The sequence below is a fragment of the Schistocerca serialis genome, chromosome 7 (genome assembly GCF_023864345.2).
Source record: "Schistocerca serialis cubense isolate TAMUIC-IGC-003099 chromosome 7, iqSchSeri2.2, whole genome shotgun sequence".
NCBI lineage: Eukaryota > Metazoa > Arthropoda > Insecta > Orthoptera > Acrididae > Schistocerca > Schistocerca serialis.
Window position 1 is genome coordinate 506,600,914 of NC_064644.1, and position 24,548 is coordinate 506,625,461.

General features: G+C 41.1%; 1 protein-coding gene across 1 annotated transcript in view; it reads right to left on the bottom strand.

Annotated features, from left to right (window-relative positions):
• LOC126412256 (tumor necrosis factor alpha-induced protein 8-like protein) overlaps positions 1-24,548 on the bottom strand; it is a 951,546-nt gene that overhangs the window by 572,354 nt on the left and 354,644 nt on the right. The window lies entirely within an intron of this gene.

Here is a 24,548-nt window from a genome sequence, read left to right on the forward strand (position 1 = left end):
TTATATGTATCGACGTAAGAGGCATTATTGAAGTATTAAGATTATGTGATGATCATGATTATTGGAGTTTTGGTGGATAAGAGGTGAAGTAAGTGAGGAGCACTTTTTTTTTTTGTTTGTTGGTCTATATGGAACAAGGAGGATGAAGATGGCAGACTAGAACACTCAAGTGGTAAGAAGATTGTCTACACGCACACTTTGTTAAATCAATAAGCAGTATATATATATTTTTTGGAGAGAGGAAGCATTTGCATATCTTGGCACACTGACAGTTGTTCAGATACCGTACATTTTTATTTGGCTTGGCAAACATTGGTCTTGACATGATGACTATGACGTTGACTAACTATTATTAACTGTTATACATTGCTGCCACTACTACTTGATACACAAGTTGAACATAAAATTTTGGACAGAATTAAATTTACACAGTTAACACTATTCAATTACACAGTAGTACTTAATGTGGATGAAAGATGAGTGACTGTGTTTTCCTTTCCTAATCCCAAATAATTGGTACCGACCTATCTCCTAAATACTATTTTACTTGTTTGTTGTGGCTTGCACTGACACCCATAAATATTATAAGTTTACTGTTATTTGTGTATTGTAATAGTTGATATGACAATTATCTGAGATCATTTGTGTGTTTGTTATAAATTGTATGTTTAGTGTAAGAGCATTGATAATAATTTTGTAAAAGCAATTGTGTGTGCATTCAAACTGTTGTTCGTGCTTGCACCTTGTTCAACATTGCTGGGTGCCACTGATGGAATTGCTTCTACAGATATAATGTCACTTGTTGGTGTCTGCTCCTGTCAACATTACTGGGTGCCACTGATGGACTGCTTCTACTGAAATGATGTCACTTGTTGGTGTCTGTAGCTGTTCAACATTGCTGGGTGCCACTGTGGAAATGCTCAACCAGTGATGAGATGTCACTTGTTGCTGTCTGCACCTGTCAACATTACTGGGTGCCACTAATGGAACTGCTTCTACTGAAATGAAGTTACTTGTTGCTGTCTGCACCTGCTCAACATTACTGGGTGCCACTAATGGACTGCTTCTACTGAGATAATGTCACTTGTTGATGTCTGCACCTGTTCAACATTGCTGGGTGCCACTGATGGAACTGCTTCTACTGAAATAATGTCACTTGTTGGTGTCTACACCTGTTCAACATTGCTGGGTGCCGCTGATGGAATTGCTTCTACTGAAATAATGTCACTCGTTGGTGTCTGCACCTGTTGACCATTGCTGGGTGCTACTGCTGGAACTGTCAACTACTTGTTTATTGATATATTGACAAGATTTTATGTGAATATTTGTATAAACTGATTTTTTGTGTATTTACTGTTTATGAAATGTTATGAGACATATTCGTCATTGCTGACGCTATTGATTGAATTGTTCAACCACATGATACTTGTGTAAACTATTATGTAATATCACATGTATGAAAGCATTTGTATTCCTTACTGTATTTTATATATTAGGTTATTGAAGGGTCAGCGCAAAGCCAAAATTTATCTAGTTATGTGACATTTACTTATTAATATTACTTTTTAATTTTTGTCTGTATTTTTTGGACAAATTTGGTGGTATTTTCACCACCAATGCTGGCAAAAATACGATCAAATTCTAGCCCGTGGAGGAGGGGCATATGAAAGGTGGCTACACTGAGCCACAGCGCCAGAGATTGCGCCAAAGAGTATTATTCAGCCGCCTCCACTGGCAGTGCTTGCTGAGAAGTCGTGGTGGAGAGTGCTTATTGAGAAGTAGCAGTAGGCAGTGTTTGTTGAGATGTGGTAGTGGGCAGTTCTTGTCGAGAAGTCGTGGTGGAGAGTGCTATTGAGATGTAGCAGTGGTGAGTCGTTGTTGAGATGTTCCCATGGAGAGTGCTTGTTCAGATGTTGTCATATTGTTTTGATGGGCTAGACACCAGATATTGTTGGATTGGGGATGCTGCAATGATCAGAGTGTGCTTTTCGTCAATATATATGAAGGTAAAAAATTCCTTTTTTTAATTATTTCAATGTCTTAAACAATAATGCCCCTTGGTCACAGGTTCAGTCAACAAAGCATCTGGCTCGTGTTCTTGTATTAGACTGTATTTCTGGTTTCTATGTGCAATTATAGTATTTCTGTTTTTTTTTAATTACTTCAGTATAAATGGTATTTAAAATATCTTGTCTTATTGAGGAAGAACCGTGCCAGATGTGTACATTGAATCAAACTTCCACACACAGAACAGTTACTCTTGTGCTTGTTGTTTCGTAGGTTTTATAGTTGCTGGGGACTTAATTAATTATTTGTGTTAACGGAAATTTCGTTTCATTCTTTGTTGTTATTCTATGCAGTCAGATTGCGGAGTAATACTAGTCAGGGCCAACCGGTTACGAGACTGCGTAACCGGACATACAGTTACGAAAATAAAAAATTATTTGCATAAAATTTAATTAAGCCCCCATGCAAGCTCACAAAGCATGCAATTTTAAGTATCAGTTACCACGACACATATCCATTTCCTTCCATAATTTAAGTGGGTATGATGCTCATTTTCACGTTGAGAAATTGGTTAATTTCTGTTGGGAGAAAAATCAGGTCAGTGGCCTGCCTCACAGTGTTGATAAGTATATTTCATCCTTCAAACGAATGACGCCAAAAATTACGCTCCGCCACCTGGACATGCTACGTTTTATGCAGGTGCCACTACAGAATCTCGATGAAACCCGACGTCGTGATGACATCCGACTCTCCCGATCTCCATACACCGACGAGGAGAAGTTTCAGGCTGTGGCTACGAAAGGAGTTTTCCCTTATGACTGTCTGGATAGTAAGACGACACTCGACGAAACCAGCCAGTCTGCATTTACCAGTACTCTCACAGTCGATGCCATAACTAGTGCAGGTTAAGAGCATGTCTGAATGTCTGGTGGGAATTGAGCATTCCCAATATGGGTGAATATGCAAGACTATACATGGACACCGACATCACTTGTTTCTGGATGTTTTTGAAAAATTCCAGAGTGTTTGCATGGCCACATACTCTCTGGACCTTGGCTTTTATTATGCGGTACCTGAGTTGTCCTGGGGTGCAACACTCAAGAAAACGACACACACCATCGAACTTTTGACAGATGCTGATATGGTTCTTTTCTTTGAGAGCGGGATCTGTGGAGGACTCTGCCAGTGTGTCCATAGACACGCCTAGGCAAGTAATCCACGTGCGGGGTTCAACAAATCCCTCGATTCAAATTATATTCTATATTTGGATGTGAATAACTTTTACAGGCATAGCATGATGCAGCCACTACATCTATCTGCATCTACATGGTTACTCTGCAATTCACACTTAAGTGCTTGGCAGAGGGTTCACCGAACCATTTTCATACTACTTCTCAACCATTCCACTCTCGAATGGCGCGTGGGAAAAAGGAACACCCAAATCTTTCCGTTCGAGCTCTGATTTCTCTTATTTTATTATTATAATCATTTCTCCATAAGTAGGTGGGTGTCAACAAAATATTTTCGCATTCAGAAGAGAAAGTTGGTGATTGAAATTTCATAAATAGATCTCGCCGCAAAGAAAACCGCCTTTGTTTCAGTGACTGCCACCCCAACTCACGTATCATATTAGTGACACTCTCAGCCCTATTGCAAAATAACACGAACCGAGCTGCCCTTCTTTGCACTTTTTCGATGTCCTCCGTCAATCATACGTGGTAAGGTGGTAAGGATCCCACACCGCGCAGCAATACTCCAGCAGAGGACGGACAAGTGTGATGTAGGCTGTCTGTTTCGTGGGTTTGTCTCATCTTCTACCACTACCGGTTGGTGGGTTTCAGTGGGTGCCCGAAAACGAATTAGAGGGATTAGGTGGAAAAATACTGGGTCTTGTGTCTAATGTAGGGTATGTGGTGGAGGCAACCTCATATGTCCTGTTAGTTTGCATGAATTTTACATTTCCATAAACAGCCACAACACTGTTTTCACACATTCTTCTTCTTGAGCTAATGGACAGCAGGACACCCAGAGAATACCAGGTCTTGAATAGATGCAAACTTGAAGATTCGCTGCAGCCATGTGAGATTCTCCTCGCCTTTGACGTAAACGATGGTCTCAGGATGATCAAATATTCGAAGTGACGTCATCATTTCTTCATATGGTATACCAGGATCGTCCCAGTGAAGTCCATGAAAGAAATGTGTTAGCCAATTTGCATTCCTCCGTGCCTTAGCACAATTGACATTCTTGAAAGGTCTTGGTGATGCAGTTCTTGCTGAGAATATTATACCAGCATCTACGTATGCTATGAGTGCAACATCTTTAAATATGATTTCTCGACACTCATCATCATAGAATCGTTGAATGTCGTCAACGACGATCACACTGCAAGTTGTCACTGAGAAATGCTCTGGGCATGCCACAGCACTTGGTCGTTTATATAGCACGCTGCACAACACCAGTAAGTGGGCAATAGTTAATCACACGGTCAAGTAGAACTGCAGCATACGTTGCAGTGTGTTCTGGGAAATTTGATGGCGATTCAAGTTCGATTCGAACATCTATTGGCCAAGATTTAAGTATCTCATTCTGCTTAGAACAGTCTATTACGATGATTGGTGGCAGCTACTTGAATTTTCGTGGACTCAGTAGGGATCCTTCCTCTTCAACACCTTCAAGTGAGAAGCACGGAATCTTGCATCCTGTCAAATGCTAGATAGTGTACATTCTGATCCCACTGTAGCAGTAAATTGTTATACGGATAGAATTCTGAATTCAATTAGACTCAGGCATTAGTAAATTACAGTTGTCAAATATGGTGGAATCATTTGCTGAATTGCCCCCTCTATTGGTCTGAAAAGCAAGTATGATGAATCTCGATATTTCCAGTTGCACAGAGGTTTTAATAGCCCACGTTTGTCTGTTCGCTTTCGGTAGCACGGGGTACTCTAAAACCTCCCATGAACGGAAATTTAATGCAGATATGTACCAGTATTCAGAACTTTTAAAAGCTTCAAACGCTCCTTGTCGGTCCACAGTGATGAATGGCATTTTCCATATAATTTTACTGATAATTATATGATTCTCCTCTTGCACTCCTTGAATGTATGAGTAGCCAACCCTTGCACTCCGTACCAGAATAAGCTCCTCTTTAGCATTTATAATAATTCGCTGCACGTCCTCAGAGTACCCAATAAGCATTTTTTACTTTTCTGCTGTTCTACCCACAGGCTCGTCTATGAACCATCCTGCATTTTCTAAACGATTCATATCCGAGGGTGATGATGAGACGTATGTCTTAAGGGATGATGCTATGCTGACAGTACGTTTACGATCAATCTCTACCCCATTATGTTCATATCGTATTACGCGGAACAGGTTCAAAATGGTTCAAGTGGCTCTGAGCACTATGGGACTTAACATCTGAGGTCATCAGTCCCCTAGAACTTAGAACTACTTAAACCTAACCAACCTAAGGACATCACACACATCCATGCCCGAGGCAGGATTCGAACCTGTGACCGTAGCAGTCACGCGGTTCCGGACTGAAGTGCCTAAAGCCGCACGGCCACCGCGGCAGGCCGCTGAACAGGAATATGACTACCATCCTTTTTCTTAAATGATCCATCCAAATATAAGATACTCTTGAATGGAAGAGTTAAATCGTCTTGGTGCTAAATGATAATCGTAATTTCATCGTTCTTGTTAAATGTCGTTGAAGCATAAGGTTTATGTAAGAGGTATTCCTGGCGTATGATTCGCTCATCATATTCCACTGGGTGAGATATATTGAACGGCGACATCATTGCGAGATTTCAAGTCTACTGATTTATAAAACTTATAATTCGCGCGTGCTATCACGTTGCGGTGCTGCTGCGAAGTGCTTCTACTGTGTCGTGCTGTGCGCTGTGTGCGCTGGTTTTAAACCTTACGCGAATATTGTCTTAGACGTAGTCGTACAATGATTTCCTCACCACCAAAGCCAATAATTTATTCCGATCCACAATACGCAGCTCTAGATAGTCTAGTGTCTGAACTGACACTGGGAGGTATACAGCGTTGGTAGGAATCTCAACAATCTTATACCCCGTTCCAACCGACGGGAAGAATTCGTAAATTGAATGTACCAATCGATCGTTGAGATATGAATCCGTTGCAATGCTACACTCAACGCGATTTGTACTGACAGGGAAAATATCCACTGTCTGATGAGATTTGTAAAATTTAATGGGATCCGCCTTCAAAACCTATCCCTTTGTGAAACCCAGTAGTGGGCCTCTTGAAGCTTTCTGCTTAAAGTCAATCGATGCGTTCACCGTCCTTATTTCAGATTTAGAGGTACTGATGTTTGCAAGAAGCTCACTCCCTTTTCCAGACTGTTTTAAAATTTCGTTTAAATCGTTAGTATCGTATGCACCAGGCTCAATTTCCACAATTTCGTTTTTACCATGTAAGGAGTATGTCAGAACTCTCCATTACACTGAAAACAATATAGTCAACTTAACGCTGGTCTTTGCATTGTGTAAGTACTCAGACAGTAACAATCTGAGGACGAAACATGGCAGCGCGATTCTAAGCATTGTTGTGAGACGAGGTCTGTCTGCGAGAGTGGAAGTAGTAGTGTCGGTCGAGATCTCGGAAAAAGAAGACGTGTAACGCTGCCCTCACGTCGGTGATGACAGGTCTTACCAGACTCAATGCCTGATTTCAGTTATATAGCCAGGAGAGATTTAGATGGCTTCACTGCACTTGAAGATGGAATTCAAGGTAAAATTCGCAAGCATAACGCAAAAGCAGTTGCAGGGTTAGGCTCGTGATTCTTAGCCCGAGTTTGTAATAATACCACGTTTTGCTTGCCAGTTGAAGAAGCCTCCTTATCCTCCAAATAATAATTATTATTCTCCACGTCTAAATAATATACTGTGCTTACTAAATGTTAATGTAACTTTGAAATTGAAATAATTCGTTAATCTAGACTCAGTCATTATTGACACTACTTCCACTCTTGCAGACAGTCCTCGTGTGACAACAATGCCTAGAATCACGCTCCCATGTTTCGCCCTCAGATTGTTGCTATCGATATCTGAGTGCTTACACAATGCAAAGAATACCGTTAAGTTGACTATATTGTTTTCAGTGTAATGGAGAGTTCTGACACATTCCTTACAACCATTAAATTCCAGATGTAGCTTATACACTCCTGGAAATGGAAAAAAGAACACATTGACACCGGTGTGTCAGACCCACCATACTTGCTCCGGACACTGCGAGAGGGCTGTACAAGCAATGATCACACGCACGGCACAGCGGACACACCAGGAACCGCGGTGTTGGCCGTCGAATGGCGCTAGCTGCGCAGCATTTGTGCACCGCCGCCGTCAGTGTCAGCCAGTTTGCCGTGGCATACGGAGCTCCATCGCAGTCTTTAACACTGGTAGCATGCCGCGACAGCGTGGACGTGAACCGTATGTGCAGTTGACGGACTTTGAGCGAGGGCGTATAGTGGGCATGCGGGAGGCCGGGTGGACGTACCGCCGAATTGCTCAACACGTGGGGCGTGAGGTCCCCACAGTACATCGATGTTGTCGCCAGTGGTCGGCGGAAGGTGCACGTGCCCGTCGACCTGGGACCGAACCGCAGCGACGCACGGATGCACGCCAAGACCGTAGGATCCTACGCAGTGCCGTAGGGGACAGCGCCGCCACTTCCCAGCAAATTAGGGACACTGTTGCTCCTGGGGTATCGGCGAGGACCATTCGCAACCGTCTCCATGAAGCTGGGCTACGGTCCCGCACACCGTTAGGCCGTCTTCCGCTCACGCCCCAACATCGTGCAGCCCGCCTCCAGTGGTGTCACGACAGGCGTGAATGGAGGGACGAATGGAGACGTGTCGTCTTCAGCGATGAGAGTCGCTTCTGCCTTGGTGCCAATGATGGTCGTATGCGTGTTTGGCGCCGTGCAGGTGAGCGCCACAATCAAGACTGCATACGACCGAGGCAAACAGGGCCAACACCCGGCATCATGGTGTGGGGAGCGATCTCCTGCACTGGCCGTACACCACTGGTGATCGTCGAGGGGACACTGAATAGTGCACGGTACATCCAAACCGTCATCGAACCCATCGTTCTACCATTCCTAGACCGGCAAGGGAACTTGCTGTTCCAACAGGACAATGCACGTCCGCATGTATCCCGTGCCACCCAACGTGCTCTAGAAGGTGTAAGTCAACTACCCTGGCCAGCAAGATCTCCGGATCTGTCCCCCATTGAGCATGTTTGGGACTGGATGAAGCGTCGTCTCACGCGGTCTGCACGTCCAGCACGAACGCTGGTCCAACTGAGGCGCCAGGTGGAAATGGCATGGCAAGCCGTTCCACAGGACTACATCCAGCATCTCTACGATCGTCTCCATGGGAGAATAGCAGCCTGCATTGCTGCGAAAGGTGGATATACACTGTACTAGTGCCGACATTGTGCATGCTCTGTTGCCTGTGTCTATGTGCCTGTGGTTCTGTCAGTGTGATCATGTGATATGTCTGACCCCAGGAATGTGTCAATAAAGTTTCCCCTTCCTGGGACCATGAATTCACGGTGTTCTTATTTCAATTTCCAGGAGTGTAGTTAGCCTCTGTGGTATTTGGGGCGGTGTTGCATGTCTCCAGTCGAATCAGCGCGATACTCCAATCTCCAATGCATAAATCAGTTGGTGAGAATTAATTAGGATGTAATCAAGACGATTGTTCTTTTAAAGTCAGAGTGTACGACATTGCATCTAAACATTAACTTGTGAATGGATGCTTAATACCCGTCCTTATATATCATTCGTAAATGTCAGAAGGAGCATGATGCATAGATCACCACAAATCTTGGTAGAGTCGAAAATTGTAGAACGTATGTCTTCTGCCTGTGAAGTATCGTTGTAATTCTTCTGGGGGTTGTAGGTCGACGAATGAATTGAAACAAGAGACATTATTTGTATTTATTTTTTTAACATATGCTACACAGTGAGTTCCAAGTCCTCCTGCTACATCCAGATTCACAACTGCGCATTCTCCTGATTTTCGCATAGTCTTCGGTAATGTGTCCTTCGTAAACATACCTCGAAATCACGAATTTCTTCTTAAAAAACTTAAGCAGATCTTTACTTGTAAGCCCCCTGTCTGGCAGGACTGCTAAGGGCTTTATTTTTTGTTTATGAAGAGACCTAGTCCTTTCTTGTATGGTTTCAAGTATATCGCTTTAAGATGGCACCTACCTCCATCATACAGCAGTTATGTCTTCGTGCCTCTTGCAGTTGGCCCTGAGAGTTGTGTGCATACTTGACTGTCCTGGCAACAGCCGCAGCACCTCCAGCCAGTGAACCCACGGTTGAGAGAGCGGCTAGGACAGGATATGAAGGGAATAATTTCATCCGACGTCGTGGATAGAACCCCGGATGGTTTAATTGGTCTTTTTTTTCTCGCTCCTTGCTGTTTCAGGGCGCTTTTAGCTGCATACAATGCTGTCGGGATACAGTTTTTCATGCACCCTTTGTCTGTCATTTTCTTCCTTAGCGCCCTACGTTCAGCGCTCGTAACTTGGTTGACCTTCACACCCAAGCCCAAATTCACTTTACCACGTATAGTTTTTTCAACTGCAAATGCTGCAATGCATTGACCTATACCAACATCCCTCCTCACACGTATTGCCTTAGCTTTATCAGCTAAAATTAGATCGGCGGTGTGAAGATCTGTACTTGCTGTGCTTACGGTATCGTTTACCATACACGTATCGTTGGGTAGATTTATCCCCTTATCACTGCGTGCCATTCGTAAAGGAAGTTTTGTTCCAGGTCCACGGTAGTTATATCTAGGAATGTGTAATTAGATTGGTAGTTTGTCGAGAATATTGCTTCCTACTCTAATGCGTTTCCTATCACGCATGTTATGCTACTGAGGTGGTTGTGGTCTGCGCACCCTGCTATATAGCAAATCGTCAGCGTTGATCCAGCTGTTTTGTGATGTAACTCTTCTATGTAAAAGCATCCTGCAATTTCAGTCCTTTAGAAGGTAGGTTATAGGATTCGTTCTCTGCACTTTGGAAACTGTGAATATCTCGGTTGACCAGTTTGGCATGTATGACTTCTCTAAAGATCCCTTGTGTTTGGAAATACACACAAACATGTATACATAGATTAAATTGCCGTTTGTGCCCGTCTTACATTTTCATACGATTGTATACTGTATCTAGAAGCCTATTATCACGAACATCGATTGGTCTCATTTTTATTGTGCGCTATTTGGTTTGATTATACTGTGCAGTTATCTGCGGGAGGATATCGGTCCAGTAATGTGAGCCACGAAGATTGAATTGCATCCACATTTGGGTATTCACGGTTCTGTTCAGATCTTCCACGATACTCGCCTTCAGGTGGGTAACGTCGATTAGTGATGTATTCGATACCGCTCAATCACAGTCTTGAAATGTCTATTGTAAAAATCACTGCTGTGATCTCTTTGAAGGTTGTCATGGTTTCGATTCTTCCCCGTCTACAGCAATCCATCAAACACATGCGTGGCATCCTTCCTTGTTTTCGCTTTCACGGGTATATAGTTTCACATAGTAGGTATCATGGAAGGGTGGGTGAAGCATCAGGACTTCGTTGTAGGTGACTGGAGCTGTAACGATGTGCAAGAAGACCGAGAGAAGAATGGCGCACTCTTCCCGACAACACACGTGCAATAATTGTGGGTCCATCCAACTGTGCCGAGACAAATGTTCTCATGTCGCTGCTAACATATCCGGATGGAGTCCGCTTTGAGCATGTGTGTCTGTTATCAAAAAACACTGTTTCAGCCCAAATACCACTGAGTTACAATAATGAGCCGGCCGGAGTGGCCGTGCGGTTCTAGGCGCTACAGTCTGGAACCGAGCGACCGCTACGGTCGCAGGTTCGAATCCTGCCTCGGGCATGGATGTGTGTGATGTCCTTAGGTTAGTTAGGTTTAATTAGTTCTAAGTTCTAGGCGACTGATGACCTCAGAAGTTAAGTCGCATAGTGCTCAGAGCCATTTGAACCATTTTGCAATAATGACTGTGTGGACGATGCGGACTATTCTACACCTTATTTTAGATCTATATGACGATGCTATGCTGATTATATGTTTTGACGATGCGATTATGGCCTTATCACTCTAGGACATGGTGTAAAAAAGATCCGGGGATGGCCATTAAGGACTGAAACCGGTCATCATCTAAAGAGTTCATATTGTGATCAAAGACTGGAATAAAAACATTTAACTGGTTTTATGTTAAATCCAGTACAGAAAATAGAAAATAAAGCCTTCTTGTAAGCACAGAATTCAGGATGTATTCTCTCAAACTTTTTGGCAGTACATTGGTTTTCGCTGGCACTATATTAACCTCTTGTTCGAAGTCTATTCATGCACACTGTTCATACTTAGATACTCTGCAATGTCTTTAGACACAGCTTTATCTCAATGCAACCAAGTGTTCAGTCTTTCCAACAGAATGGATAGCACCATCTGTAGACCGAAAAAGTTTTTAACGGTGGGGTGTTGTGGATAAATGGATGTCTTACCTGATTTCTCATGGAGTGCCGAGTCATTGTACACTGTTGTAATAGATAGAGTTAGAGCAGCACAATAAATGTCTGGAGGAGGACGGCTCGGGTGATACTCGACGGTCAACTGCTGCTTGATGTTGGTTCTGGAACGACACAGTTCATCCCAATCCCCTCTGCAAACCGCACTTTAACACTTTTGGCCGCATTCTAGATCTCTGTCACAACACGCCAGTCTCTGTCTGTGGTTGCTCCTATACCAATATGTAAATATTACACACTATAATATGTAAATATTATACACCGAAGTGAACAGTAGTGGTGCACGGGGCTTAATTGGTATCTTCTCAGCCGGCCGGAGTGGCCGAACGGTTCTAGGCGCTTCAGTCTGGAACCGCGCGACCGCTACGGTCGCAGGTTCGAATCCTGCCTCGGGCATGGATGTGTGTGATGTCCTTAGGTTAATTAGGTTTAAGTAGTTCTAAGTTCTAGGGGACTGACGACCTCAGATGTTAAGTCCCATAGTGCTCAGAGCCATTTTTTGTATCTTCTCATCCACCACATCCTCATTTTGTCCATGCAATATCACTGGAATATTGTGTGATGGCTTGTATGATGGGGTCCAGTACCGATCAGCGTCATGCTCCCGGTGCACTTCACCCAGTGAGGGGCTTGCTGAATCTCTTCCACCGACAATAAAAGCTCATTGTCCTGCTCCATAAAACTGACCAGGTGCGCAACAGGATCCCAGGATGCCGCCGCTGTTACGGGTCCCGACGGGGTGGGACACGTCGCTTTTGCAGACCCCGACAGGCTTGACAACGTCGCATCTACTAATGAGCAAAGAAGAAAAACCGTTACACGCATTGACAGAAGCAGAAACATTTCATCTTCCTCGCACGACGATAAACACAGACATTGAGCAGAGGGCACTTAGTCTTCTGCGGCTGCAGCTGAGCGGTACTGGACGATCTCGACTGGCGCTTCATGCTGCAAACCGAGGCTGCAGAGCTGCTGGACCCATCCTATATCCCCGACGTGATCAGCTGCTGAGTTCCTATTGGCTATTGTCAATTTCATGCGCCTCTGGTGGTATAATTGTTTTAGGGAGGTGCACTTCCTTCCAGGAAGACCAGTGTTCAAGTCCCAGAAAGGGCACCGCCATTCTTAATTTCCTGCCAATTCCCGGGTGAGGGTGGGTTGGGACGTCAGCACAGCCCTCGGACAATGAAATTCCTGAAAGACATTTTTCACTCTGCTGCGGAGTGTGCGCTGATATGAAACTTTCCTGGTAGATAAGAACTGTGTGCCGGACCGAGACTCGAACTCGTGACCTTTGCCTTTCGCGGGCAAATGCTCTACCAACTGCGCTACCCAAGCACGACTCACGCCCCGTCCTCACAGCTTTACTTCCGCCAGTACCTCGTCTCCTAACTTCCAAACTAACCTTGCAGGACTAACACTCCTGAAAGAAAGGATACGGCGGATAAATGGCTTAGCCACAGCCTGGGGGATGTTTCCAGAATGAGATTTTCACTCTGCAGCGGAGTGTGCGCTGATATGAAACTTCCTGGTAGATTAAAACTGTGTGCCGGACCGAGACTCGAACTCGGGACCTTTGCCTTTCGCGGGCAAGTGCTCTACCAACTGAGCTACCCAATCACGACTCACGCCCCGTCCTCACAGCTTTACTTCCGCCACTACCTCGTCTCCTACCTTCACAGGAGAGCTTCTGTAAAGTTTGGAAGGTAGAAGACGAGGTACCGGCGGAAGTAAAGCTGTGAGGACGGGGCGTGAGTCGTGATTGGGTAGCTCAGTTGGTATAGCACTTGCCCGCGAAAGGCAAAGATCCCGAGTTCGAGTCTCGATCCGGCACACAGTTTTAATCTACCAGGAAAGTTTCAATGAAATTCCTGTCAAAATTGGAAATTCTCACCATTTTTGAAATTCTGGTCAATAGGGTAGGTGTGGGAGGGGGAAGGGTGGGGAGACAGGATAGGACTGGGACCCACGTGTAGGCTGACGAAAGCACATGACTTAATCCAGGGTGGGGCTGAACATGATTGGCTGGGGTAAGTAATTGATCAGTTTAATTAATTTGGATATCAATTTGATATCAAAATTGCGCTCATGCCTCCATCTCCCTACTACTGCCATAGAGTTCTATAGTAGTCAAAGGATTCTCAGTACAACAACTACCAGGTTGTGGGACAGGGAAACATTCTCGAAAACTTGCAGCTAATGCACTCAACTGTCCTACAATTGTTTTGTGGCACTTCAGTAGAGAGTTTTCCACTAGCAGAATCAATGAAGTCCTTGATCACTGGAAATGATGAACAGATATTCTTTTGTGCTCGTACTGCCCACAGCTGCAGCTTCTTAATTGTAGCTTCAACTTTATTTTCATCCTGGAAGATATTATAACATTTCTTCCTTGCAGGTCTATGTTAAGGTCGTTGAGAATGGAGAAAATATCCACCGAATAGGCAGCTTTACACAACCATTCAAAATCACACAATTTTTCCCTTCAAAAAGAATGTTGCTTGTCCAAAAGAAACAAGCGCATTTGATCACGCAACTCAGACAAACGACATAAAACTTTGCCTCTTGACAAGAAAAGCTAAGTGTGTTCACTGTCAATTTCTTCACTTAAAACTGTGAAAAGACGGAAATTTAGACAACATGATTTACTTCATCCAGAATGCAGGCGTTTTTCTCGCTGCTAAAGCTTCTCTGTGTATGAAGCAATGAGTACACTATACTTCTGACGGCTGTCTTCAAAAATCCAAAAGCACGTGCATCGTCCGCACTGATAGCAGCGCATTTATTCCACGTAATATTCTTGTATCATGAACTCATTAAGCGCACAAAACACTTCTTCTTCGAAGAGTATCCGTTCGGAACAAAAGATCCACATAAGCTGTCTCTTTACACTCAGTACGGCTGAAAACCAATAGATCTGCTTTCCTATGTGTCTGTACTTTTATCAGGTTGTTGCGATCTATCTTCCAAGACAATTTTACATTGTTGTTGTTGTTGTGGTCTTCAGTCCTGAGACTGGTTTGATGCAGCTCTCCATGCTACCCTATCCTGTGCAAGCTTCTTCATCTCCCATACTTATTGCAAACAACATCCTTCTGAATCTGCTTAGTGTATTCATCTCTTGGTCTCCCTCTACGATTTTTGCCCTCTACGCTGCCCTCCAATGCTAAATTTGTGATCCGTTGATGCCTCAGAACGTGTCCTACTAACCGGTCCCTTCTTTTTGTCAAGTTGTACCAGAAACACCTCTTCTCCCCAGTTCTACTCAATACCTCCTCATTAGTTATGTGATCTACCCATCTAATCTTCAGCATTCTTCTGTAGCACCACATTTCGAAAGCCTCTATTCTCTTCTTGTCCAAACTATTTATCGTCCATGTTTCACTTCCATACATGGCTACACTCCATACAAATACTTTCAGAAACGACTTTCTAACACTTAAATCCATACTCGATGTTAACAAATTTCTCTTCTTCAGAAACGCTTTCCTTGCCATTGCCAATCTACATTTATATCCTCACTACTTCGACCATCATCAGTTATTTTGCTCCCCAAATAGCAAAACTCCTTTACTACTTTAAGCGACTCATTTCCTAATCTAATTCCCTCAGCGTCACCCGACTTAATACGACTACATTCCATTATCCTCGTTTTGCTTTTGTTGATGTTCATCTTATATCCTCCTTTCAAGACACTGTCCATTCCGTTCAAATGCTCTTCCAAGCCCTTTGCTGTCTCTGGCAGAATTACAATGTCATCGGCGAACCTCAAAGTTTTTATTTCTTCTGCATGGATTTTAATACCTACTCCGAATTTTTCTTTCGTTTCCTTTACTGCTTCCTCAACATACAGATTGAATAACATCGGGGAGAGGCTACAACCCTGTCTCACTCCCTTCCCAATCACTGCTTACCTTTCATACCCCTCGACTCTTATAACTGCCATCCGGTTTCTGTACAAATTGTAAATAGCCTTTCGCAACCTTTATTTTACTCCTGCCACCTTTAGAATTTGAAAGAGAATATTCCAGTCATCATTGTCAAAAGCTTTCTCTAAGTCTACAAATGCTAGAAACGTAGGTTTGCCTTTCCTTAATCTTTCTTCTAAGATAAGTCGTAAGGTCAGTATTGCCTCACGTGTTCCAATATTTCTACGGAATCCAAACTGATCTTCCCCGAGGTCGGCTTCTGCCAGTTTTTCCATTCGTCTGTAAATAATTCGCAACCGTGCCGAATTTGAGTCAAGAGCTAATCGCAATGGCGGATCTAGGAACATGCCTTGGAGAGAGTTGCTCATCGTCTTTTCTTAGAAATCCCAGAATTCGGGGGTGGGGCAGGGGAGGTGTAGTGGGACGCGAAATTGAAGCGTCACCCATCCACCAGTGTCAGCCCACTTTGCAGGTGAATATAAGTTTAATTTAGTTTTGTTTATGTATTTTTGTAATATTTGTAATGGTTGTGAATTGTCTAAAGTTTTGTATTTATTTTTTATGTTTCATGTACGGAGAGGGCGGCGCAACGAACGGAGACAGCATCTTCGCTGCCGGAACCAGAGAGAAAATTGCTGGCCACTATACGTCGCGGGTCGACAGCCAAAGAGCAACAGAAGATCCTGAAACCGAGTTGTTGCGTCGTGCTTCTAAAAATCAAATAATCGAGAATTTGTAATGTTTTGTACAACAATGATATCATAGGAAGTTTAGTCTTATTGAAAAATGTTAGTTTTGTCTCGTCAAGGCTTAGGTTCACGTCTGTATGTAGGAAGATAATAAACTAGTGGATGCTACTAAAGTTGAAATACGTGTTCCGAGGATCTATTTATGAAGAATTATGTGAATGAATTAATAATATATTTGACAAGATTATTGAATTTTGACAGCGTTCATCGCGACTTTGAATCTCAAAAGTTTATTCAATGTGGTTCTAATATCGATTAAATCAGATAATGTGTATCAATATAATTTCTGAGGAGAAACAAACGACATCTAAAATTGAAAAAGTTTACGCAGACCAATTGGCCCGAGTGACGTAATTCTGTGCATACGACTCAAAAGATGTTTTACAGTTTCGTTCAAGAACCATTCTGAGACAATTTAAAAAGGAATATAAATAATTTTGAAGTGGGTTGTAACTGACGTAGGTGACGAAGTCTACACATGGTCATATGTCAAATGAAAATCATTTAAACAAATCTATACGTCGTTACACTACACCGTGGCGACCTTATAAACAGGACTTGTGTGCATCTAAAGCACACAGGTACGAGACAATTAAAACATCAAGAGTCCTTCGAAGTCAGCGCGAGTCTTCGTGGAGCCTTTACCAGCTAGCGGCGACTTCGCGGGTGTGGGCAACTGACGGAGCGCAGCCAAGCAGTACGGTCACGCAGTTATTCCACGAGAAGGCGCATCTGTTGGCCAGCAGCTGAACGCTGCAAACTCCGACAACCTTTTTCTCCTAAACTAACAGGCCCGGTACGTCAGCTGGGGGGCGTTCCTCCGGCTGGTATTAGAGGTGTTGCCGAGGGCTTCGCCTGTCTACGGTGCGGCCGGGCGTGGTTGCAGCCAGTGACGCCTCCGGTGTTCGACTCAGCGTCCTGCCGGTTGCGGAAGCGGGGTCGCAGCATCTCAGCGGCTGCATCGACGGCTGTTACATCTGCATCCCATAGCAGCACACTGATCATCGAGAACTACAAATTACAATATTAGTGTCCGGTGAGTCTGTTTTAAGTTGGAAGTGGAGTGTTGTATGTAGGGAGAGTGCTTTTATAGGATTGTTGATTACAAGTCTGCGTGTGTAACTAGTTAATATCTTATAATAATGTCGGGAAGTGAAATGTCCGACGAAGAGCAGTCTATATCCGATAGGAGCATGAGATCCCTTTTTAGGGCGATCGCTAAATTACAACAATGTAACGGGGATTTTCTAGCTGAATTAAAACAGTCTAACGAAGAATCTACTGCTAGATTAAAACAGTCTAACGAAGAATCTGCTGCTAGGTTAAAAGAAGAGCTAAAACAGGAATTAAAACAGTCTAACGAAGAATGTATGGCTAGATTAAACCAGTCTAACGAAGAATCTATTACTAGATTAAAACAGTCTAACGACGAATCTACAGCTAAATAAAAAGAGGAACTTAAAGGGGAGCTAACAAAATCGACAGACAGGTTACAGGAACATCTTAATGAAACCAGTCGAGAATTAAGTGATAAAATAGAGGCTTCTAAAGTTGAAATGCAGGAAAAACTAGTAGGACTTAGTAATAAGATTGCTGGTAATTGTAAAAGGTTAGAAGAACATATCCAGGAATCACGTGAGGAAAAAGCTCGCATGCGAAATGATATTACTGACTTAACCAAGAGACTAGATAATGTCAATGTCTTAGTTGTAAATAAAATAGAGAAAAATAACGATAAGTTACGAGATGAATTTTCTACGCAAACAGAAACTTTTCGTAGAGAATTATTAGAATCTATTAAAGAGGTTTCTACCAAACCTGTAGAGATTTGTTCAATAGATAATGTAGAATTAGAGACATTAACTCATCAAGTAGAAAAAGATCATACTGAAATAGAAAACATGAAATTTTTAATTACTGAAATATGCAGTAACCTTGAGACCTCCAAAGATAATAACATTGACGAAGGTACAGAGCGTTCACATCGTGAACACAGTGAAGAATCGATATTAGCTAACCGCGTATTCAATACAGAAATGAGAATACAGGAAATTACTAAACGGTTATCGGAATTAGATAATAATGAAAACATTTCAAGTAGTAGAAGTAATAACGTAATCAGAGACAACAGTCGCATCGTGTTTGCTAGCTCGGACGACAACAATGCAAATAAAGAAATCATGGCAAGCAAATCCGACGCAACTCCGTCTCTGCAATCTAAACAAAATCAAACTATGTCTCTCGCAGAATGTTTGGATGATATAACGACAAATTCAAATGTAGCAAGTCGATTTCCTGTATTCAAACCAGGAGGCGAACTTCACCCTATAATCTTTACAAAAGCTTTTGAAACTTCATTATCTCCTAAATGTAGTAATGAGAAACGGATTCAATTTGTAATAGGACATTTAGAAGCAGAAGCTGCGGAATGGGCAGTACTGCATAGAACTGAATTTAGGGACTGGGATGATTTTGTTAAGCAGTTTAAAGAAAATTATTGGTCAAGAGGAAAACAACAACACTTAACTTTAGAGTTGTTAGACCCTCTTCCATATTCTAAACGGTGGGGAGGTTATAGGAATTATTTCGAATAGCATTTAAACCGTGCTAAATTAATTGAAGAACCAATTATTGAAAGTCACCTAATACGAGTCCTAATTAGCAGGTTACCGTATTATGTAAAGGAAAGAATGATAGAAAGAGAATGGTCACAACCTTGCAAATTATTAGGATATTTAGAACAGTTAGATATACTTAACAGAGAAAGGGAAGACGAGAAATTTAGATTTGGTAGAAATGACAATCCTCGAAATAATAATAATTCAGAACCACGAAAATTTAACAACAACAATCATAGCAGGTTTTGTTATATAAAACATCAATCTAAAGATAAAGAGAGCCAACAAAATCATGGTAATAACTCTAAAATTCGGAAATTACGCAATAACGATAGTGAGATAAATCATCCACAAGTAATTAATGAAGGTCAAGTTGTAGGTGACGTTATCATAGAAAGTTCGGAAAACTAGTAAAGTCCTTTAGTACGGATCAACTAAAGGGAACTGTTAGTCGAGATTATACAAGACCCAATTGCAATTTATCATTAAGCTGCCAAATGGAAGGTGATTGGCAACAAGATTTACTTCAGGAAGACAATCAGATAAGGGAGAATATAACTTATAAACCCGTTATTAAAGGTTATATTAAAGATACCGAAGTAAATATTATAATCGATTCGGGTAGCGAAGTAAGTATTTTATCTAAAGAATTATTTCATCTTAAAAGAAAATATTGGAATTTCCCAACCTTACCTGTAACTGGGGTGAAAATTATAGGAGTTACTGGTAAAAGAAGTCAAAATATTACTGAGGAAGTTTATTTAACTTTTTAAATTGCTAAACAATTAATTGCTCACTCTGTACTTGTCGTAGCCAACTTAAATGTGGCCATAATTTTAGGTATAGATTGGCTGTGTAAATATAAAACTACATTAGATTTTAAAGACTCTTCCTTAACCATCCATAAGGAGGCATGTGCTTTTAAAGTGAGGTTTTCTGATAATCGAGTACCTGAAAATTTCTACGAATCCTTACAGATTAAGTACACACAGACCATGAACCTATTAATAGATTCTAGTGATCTTGAATATGAGGTATACCGATGTGAGGCTGGTAATAGTATCAAAACCGAAGTGAAGGAAAAATATTATTCTACGAATTGTCTATCCGAACAAGAAAAGTAAGAGTTGGAATCTTTGTTGTTAGAATTTAGAGCCGTCTTCTCAGATGAACCGGGGAGAATTAAAGATTACGTTTGTAAACTTAAGATTAAAGATCAAAAACCATTCTTTAAGAAACCTTATCCTATTCCAGTACAATTCAAAGAACCGGCTAGTAGAGAAATAAGTAAGATGCTAGAACAAAACATTATCGAACGATCATGTAGCGCTTTTAACAGTCCTTTGTGGGTAGTTAAGAAAGCTACTGGTGGGGTACGACTGGTTCTGGATGCCCGTGAATTAAATAAAATTATAGAGATGGAAAGAGACAGACCTATTCCTATGGAGGACGTACTTCTTAAGATTGCTAGTTCTCGTTATATGAGTACAATGGATTTAACTGCTGGCTACCATGAAGTAATATTACACCCGGATTCACGGCAATATACGGCTTTTCTTTTTGAAGGCAGATCATATCAGTTCCAAGTTCTACCTTTTGGACTTAATATATCAGTGTCAACTTTCATTAGGACATTAGATTCTGCTTTTGGTCAGCAATTGTTACAAAAGATTATTTTATATGTAGATGATATTTTGGTAGCCACTAAAACGTGGGAAGAACACGTAACGATATTACGGGAATTGTTTGACCGTTTAATTGACAGAGGAATTACTTTAAAATTATCTAAGTCTTACTTCGGAAAGGAGGAAGTGAGATTTTTGGGGCAAATAGTGGACAGTAAAGGTATCAGGCCAGACCCAGCACGTATTGAAGCTGTTGCTCGATGCCCGAGTCCTAGAAATCGGAAACAACTGAAATCATTCTTAGGAATGGTAGGATTTCTGAGAAGGTTTCTTCCAGGGCAGGATATTGTTAATCCTAAATTACTGGATTTATTAATAGAGAAGTCAGTATGGCTCTGGGGAAAAGAGGAAGAGGAAGTTTTTAATAAGATAAAAGGAGCGTTAACAGAAGCCAAAATGTTATACCATCCAGATTTCAATCAGGACTTTTGTATGTCTACGGATGCCTCTGATTATGGTGTGTCTTGCGTAATATTCCAAGGTGATCTGACCAATGAAAAGGGATTATATCGGCCTATTGGATTCGCTAGTAGAACTTTAAATAAACATGGAAGAAATTATTTTGTAACCGAGAAGGAAGCTCTCGCAGTGGTATGGGGTTTTCAACGATTTAGAGGATTATTAATGGGAGGAAAAACAATTGTATATACTGATCATCAGGCTTTAATCTTTTTGAACAATTGTCGGTTACTTCACCGTAGACTATTACGTTGGGTATTATGCTTGCAAGAATTTCAGTACGAAATTAGGTATATAAAAGAATCTCAGAATGTAGTTTCGGATGCTTTGTCGATACTTCCAGTAGGAATGGAGAATATTAACATTGCAGAAGAACCAGGAACAAATTACCATGTTTATTTCCTTTTAACTCAGGAGAACGAACGTAAGGTTAAACGGATAGTAACTGCTATTAGATGCAATCAAAGAAATGATGATCAATATAGGGACCTTATAGAAAACCTTAATAATGGGGACGAAACAGTTAACACCCGGGGTGTGTGGTTATATTTCAACGACTTGTTGTATTGGAAAGCATAGAGGGAACACCAGAGATGGAAAATCTGCATTCCGAAAACTGTTGTGTACGAGCTAATTACTTATATTCATGAAGGTTACGGGCATTTAGGAATTCATAAATGTATTAAACATCTAATGAAGTATTATTATTTCAAAAATATGTCCCGTATTGTGAAACCTGCCAAAAGGTTAAAGTTAATAACAAATCTAAGCATTATAAATTATATGCTGTAATTCCTCGAGGTCTGTGGGATCTACTGTCATTAGATTTTTTCGGTCCTCTGCCTTGTAGTTCAGGAGGATTTACTTATGTGTTTGTTGTAATGGAATGTTGGTCCAAACATGTGCAGCTATATACTTTAAAACGAGCAAATACAGCAAGCGTTATACGCTGCCTCACCCGAAATTACTTTGTTAACTGGGGCATTCCTAAACGACTTATGTCTGACAACGGTAGTGCCTTTATTAGCCAAAAGTTTCAAGATATGATAAAACAATATGGAATCAAACATGTCTTAATTACGAAATATCACCCGCAAAGTAATTTAGTAGAAAGAGTCATGAAAGAATTAGGACGATTATGTAGAACTTATTGTGCACGAAACATACTCGGTGGGCCAAACTAATGCCTGAATTCGAAAAGATATTAAACGAATTGCCTCACCTAATGACTGGATTATCACCTATAGAAATTTTAGGCAAACGAATTATAGGTGAGCCTTTGCTAGCTGCTCTACCTTGGCCACCAGTAAATGAGATCCAACAGTGCATCCCAGACGAAAAAGTTTGCGAACAGATTATTAAAAATGCTGAACGGAGAATTAAAAGTTATAATCAACATGCTATAGAACCCTCATTTCAGGTAGGAGATCTTGTATTAGTATGATCTCATCCTAAAAGTTCGAAGATCAATAAGGAATGCAGAAAATACTTCTTTATATTTGAAAGTCCATATGTTGTTCATAAGATTGTACATCCCAAAGCGTTACTTCTTATGGAACCTTCATCAGGTGTAATTAAAGGATTATATAGTGTCGATCAAATGAAACCCTTCATTCCTAAATAAGTTAATATTTAGTGTATGTTACATACGGAAGAGCGTTCATAGTTAATTCATGTGAAGTTTTTCGTGATAGTTACGTGTTATTTTAAAGAAATAACAGAAAGTTTAAACAAGTGTTCTACAATAATCTACCGGTACCACAAAAAGGGAAAGATAACTAAAAGGGGATTTATATGGAAGAAATTTTGTTATTAGGTCAGAAGGAATTTTGTATATTTTTATATTTACTCGGATAGTAGGAACCAAAGGGGATGGTTAATAATTTTAGGGACCATGGGCGTCCAGAGCTATATGGCTCACGAGAACATAGCAGAGTGCCTTTAATAGAGATTTGTAATAGTGTTAATAAAGAACACACCAAACGGGGCTCTCTCGCTTGGTTCTCCTAAATAAATTGCCATTACCCAACAGAGTGTCCAAAGGTAAAGAAAGCCGTGCCGAGATTCTAAAGAAAGTTTGCTTGATTTCTTCTTGACCTCAGGCATAAATAAAGCATTAGGGAAAGAAACGACGTAAAGTAAATAGTACTATTAGTTATTGTAAGAAACTTATTAGTAATATACATTTTTGGAAAGAATAACTCTAGTAAATGAATAAAACTGAAACTAATCTATCACAATTTGAACGCTCTGTCCTAATGTAACAGCGTTAAAGAACGTACTAAATTAGTATTTACTAGCAACTATTGAATGAAAAAGGAGTAAGCTCCCTATAATCGGTTATGAATTACCATAATAGCACAATTAAGAGTAAATGACAAATAGTCACAACAATGTCGTAGTAAAAGGATTAAATCTATCTAAGAGCAAGGACTCTAGATTACGTAAAATGTGAGCAAAATGTATTAACAGTTAAATAGGGTATATAGAAAAAGTTTTATTTTCGGTTAAAACCTGACAAACTGCGCTTGTGGTGGGGTATGTAGCGGGACGCGAAATTGAAGCGTCACCCATCCACCAGTGTCAGCCCAGTTTGCAGGTGAATATAAGTTTAATTTAGTTTTGTTTATGTATTTTTGTAATATTTGTAATGGTTGTGAATTGTCTAAAGTTTTGTATTTATTTTTTATGTTTCATGTACGGAGAGGGCGGCGCAACGAACGGAGACAGCATCTTCGCTGCCGGGACCAGAGAGAAAATTGCTGGCCACTATACGTCACGGGTCGACAGCCAAAGAGCAACAGAAGATCCTGAAACCGAGTTGTTGCGTCGTGCTTCTAAAAATCAAATAATCGAGAATTTGTAATGTTTTGTACAACAATGATATCATAGGAAGTTTAGTCTTATTGAAAAATGTTAGTTTTGTCTCGTCAAGGCTTAGGTTCACGTCTGTGTGTAGGAAGATAATAAAGTAGTGGATGCTACTAAAGTTGAAATACGTGTTCCGAGGATTTATTTATGAAGAATTATGTGAATGAATTAATAATATATTTGACAAGATTATTGAATTTTGACAGCGTTCATCGCGACTTTGAATCTCAAAATTTAATTCAATGTGGTTCTAATATCGATTAAATCAGATAATGTGTATCAATATAATTTCTAAGGAGAAACAAACGACATCTAAAATTGAAAAAGTTTACGCAGACCAATTGGCCCGAGTGACGTAATTCTGTGCTTACGACTCAAATGACGTTTTACAGTTTCGTTCAAGAACCATTCTGAGACAATTTAAAAAGGAATATAAATAATTTTGAAGTGGGTTGTAACTGACGTAGGTGACGAAGTCTACACATGGTCATATGTCAAATGAAAATCATTTAAACAAATCTATACGTCGTTACACTACAGAGGCATGATGCTTATGAGCATAGGAATGACCAACATTTACTTTTTTAACTGAAATTGGTGGGAGTGGTGGCAGCTTTCCTCCGCTTG